Source organism: Drosophila santomea, chromosome 3R (genome assembly GCF_016746245.2).
Source record: "Drosophila santomea strain STO CAGO 1482 chromosome 3R, Prin_Dsan_1.1, whole genome shotgun sequence".
In the NCBI taxonomy this organism is placed as follows: domain Eukaryota; kingdom Metazoa; phylum Arthropoda; class Insecta; order Diptera; family Drosophilidae; genus Drosophila; species Drosophila santomea.
The window spans coordinates 11115085-11118688 of record NC_053019.2 but is presented as its reverse complement, the minus strand read 5'-3'; the positions used below and the strand labels follow the sequence as shown (position 1 = coordinate 11118688).

Genomic DNA, 3604 nt, shown 5'->3' with positions numbered 1-3604 from the left:
AGCTTCGCCAGACACCAGGCCAGACTTCGAGGGGAATGGGGACCAGAAGGATACTGGCTCAGAATACTGAAAGTAGGCTGTTACTGCAAAAGGGTATCTCAGGAAACCAAACATGAAAATATAAAGAAACTGGCGGATGACGCGGGATATAAATAAATAAGCACTCCAATTACATTAAAGCCCTTGTTTTGATAAGTTTATAAATAAATCAGTCTATGGTATTCAAAGAATGCCTTGTGTTTTAAAATGTATATTTTCCTTTTCATGTAATTCAATAGGGTTAATATTAAGTGACCAAGTACCTTGACTTTCTTATTTATGTTTGTAGTTCCATGTGATTCCGGTTTTTTGACAGATTCTTTGCTTATTGCTAAAGACTTAAAACTTGTTGAGATGACCGCATGTATCACCCTACCGATTTCCATTTGCTCTCTTCCCCTCGAGTGGTTTACTGCCCGCTCCAGTCGTCATATCGAAGTAACTGCCTACTTCCTCGATGTCCTCGAATGCCTTCCAGCTGGGGTGGCCCCTCGTCCTTCGCTTCATATCCTGTCAGGAGCTGACTTTTTCCTGTTGCCGCTGCTTCCTTCCTTCCTTTCTTCTCGCTCTTATCTTCGTTTAACTTTCTACCATGTTATGGCCCGTTATCTGTCTGCCCGTGTACGTGTCCTTCGTGTCGGTGTGTGTTTGGTTCCTATGTGTGTGGGTGTGTGTGTATGTGTGTGTGCTTCCTCGCCTCTTCTGTTTGCATTTTTGAGCAAATCAAGTGAAATTACATTTTTCTATGCGATGCTCTTAATGTTATTTGCATACGTATCCTGCAGGCTACAATATTTACAAATGAATGCAGTCCGGTGCCGGGCGCTTGGTCCTTGATTCTCGGTCCTTGGGGGCTTGGTCCTTTGGAGAATCAGACAAGCGGCTGTTGAACCAACCACCTTAACTGCCCAACTTCGCAACAACCCAACCGCCCAGCCGAACTAACTACGTTTGCGAAAATTCTTTCATATCCTTTTCAACCATCGTTACGTGCCCTCAAAGTGCCATTTTGTCACTGGGTCCTTTTTCTGCTACTTCCACTTCTTCTCGCACTCATTCCACCAGCTGTCATTTGCATTTGCCTTTCCCCTTTCCCCATCTCCTTCCCCTTAACTGGCATTAATATTTGTTTTCGTTTGATAATTTTCTTTTGCTGCCTTTTATACTTTTAAGTGCACGTCCTGCCATTTCCAGGACCCTTTCTCCACCTCTCATCTATTTTTCCAACTAGTTTCTATCTGCGTCTCTGTCGCTCGCCTCCTTGCCTTGGCCTCGTCTTATTGGACTGCAGAGTAAGTGGCAGCAGCCAAGTGAAAAAAAGGACGACAAGGACGATGAAGAAGAGGAATGCCGGGGAAAAAAACCAAGCCACATTTAAATGTGCTCCGCCCCTTTTCTATTTTAAAAATGCAAAGCATTTGCTTGGCTTTGCTTTGGCCTGCCTCCTGCTTCTGCTCCTGCTTCTGCTTCTTGTTGTAGGACCTTCTCTCTTCTTCTTCACGGCTTCGTCCTGCTACTGGCTCTTTCTTTTAATTTATTTTATATCGCTGCCTCCTTTTTCTGCGCGACGACGAATGCGAAGCCAAAACCGAACGCGAATGCAAAAAAAGTTGAAACGAAGGACTTGGCTTGAGGTCGCCTTGACTCGCCTTCACCAATAAGATTTTCGCTAGGTAACATGGAAAACAGGATGCCGGGGAATGGTCGGGCAATATGGCAGGAGAAGGAGAGGTCAGGCGGACAACGGGTACATTTAATTAATTGTTGCTAAGCAATTTTATAGAATTCAATCAGGTTTCACTGATTATACCTGTAGAGGCAAAGAAGACATTTTTCAAAGTTTGGATTCATTATGTTAAAGTAAACAAATTTAGATTAAGAAAGAAAATATTATTTTATGTTTAAAAGTTTAATTAATACCAATTTTGTCAATACAAAATACTTTTATTTATAATTTGATTTTGTTAAAATATTTTCATTAATTAATAGTCTTATAAACTAAGGGAGATTAATTCCACATAATTGAATTATTATTTTAAAATATGTAACTGTACCAGATAATGTTAATGAGAATAAATACCTACAGTTTTGAAAAAAAAAGGTTTCGTTTTATCCATTTCGCCAAGAGAACAGTGCTCTCTCACTTCTGGATAACTTAATTATCCGGAGTGCCACCACCTGGTGGTTGAAAGCTGAACCCTTAAACCATTTATCCGAACTGGCTCGGGCAGCCAATCAACAGAGGGCGCCACTTTTAAAAAGCAGGAAAACAAAGTGAAATTAAATAACCACTGAGCGAGTTTGAAGGAAACTGAACGAATTTTGAATATGCAAAATAATGTCCAAATTGGTATTTTTCTATACTTTTGTAAAGGCATATATTTTTTAGAAATGTAGTAACGATATAATAATATTATATATGCAAGCCAATGATGCTTCTTGTGCATTAACTTAAAATAAATTAAAAAAGGTGGTGTGCCATTAAACATCTTACATCTTATCCACATTTATTTTATAAAATCATTTGGATATATTGATTTTATTGTAATTGTAATGATGAACAGGTGCGCAACCTAGATGTACCATTTTTCAAAAATATCCTTGCCGAACATTTTACACACCCCTACAAGGTAAAGATGCCTCTGCCAAGCTGAAGCTGTCCGTTAAAACCACCCTTAGATGCCCGTCAATCCTTTGACCCGTCTAAGTCCAGCCACTGACCAGTTTGAAGCGAAGGAAATCATGAGAAAATCTGAGAAATCTGCGCAGCATCTTTGGAGGTTTTTACCCTTTTTTTTGGGAAGCTGAACATGCAGTGCTTGGGCCAAAGGGCCAAAGGTTAGTGACCATCAGGACCAGTTCAGGTCCCAGCCGCTTCCAACCAGTTGCAAGATGCAGAGCGGTCAACACATATGAGTGCGGAGCCTGGGAAACTTGCCGGATGAGGAGCGGGATATGCTGGTCCAAAGTCTCGACAGGAACAACTCGTAGACCAATTAAATGGAATGCCAACAAAGAATGCCTTTTTTCTCGTTTCACTCGTTTTACTTTTGCGCTATAAATAAATGCATGCATTTGCCTCCTCACTACCCCCATTCAATTGCTTTCTATCTCTTTTGTCCTTTTCGATGCCGTCTCTCTAGCTGCGGAAAGTTTTTGGGCAGAAAATATTCTAATGAGCTACAAAGTTCCACCTCCCGAATGAATCTGTGGAAGGATCAGAGACATGGCTAAGCTTCCTGCCAGGACTGAGACAGCTTCCGCTGGTGAATCAAATGGAACTTCAAGTGGATTGGCCATGCAGGCTGAAAAGAACAATTTTTGGAAAATTACAAATGATTATTTAAAACAACAGAGACTGTTTAATTTAAAATACCAGAAATAAGAATTCTTGTTAGGTCTCATTCGAGCTGTAAATCATCAATAAAGCTGTATAGATACATTCACTTTAATTTTTGGTATTATGTATATTATAGCGTTGTTAACTTGGATCCGTAGAGGCCAAAGACAAGTTAGTCGCAATTAGCTATTAATATTAAAGCAAGTTTCACCACTCAGCAGCTCA

General features: G+C 40.3%; 1 pseudogene; it reads left to right on the top strand.

Annotated features, from left to right (window-relative positions):
• The first annotated feature begins 393 nt into the window (after positions 1–393).
• On the top strand, positions 394–984 carry LOC120454051 (annotated as a pseudogene).
• Positions 985–3604: the final 2620 nt, after the last annotated feature.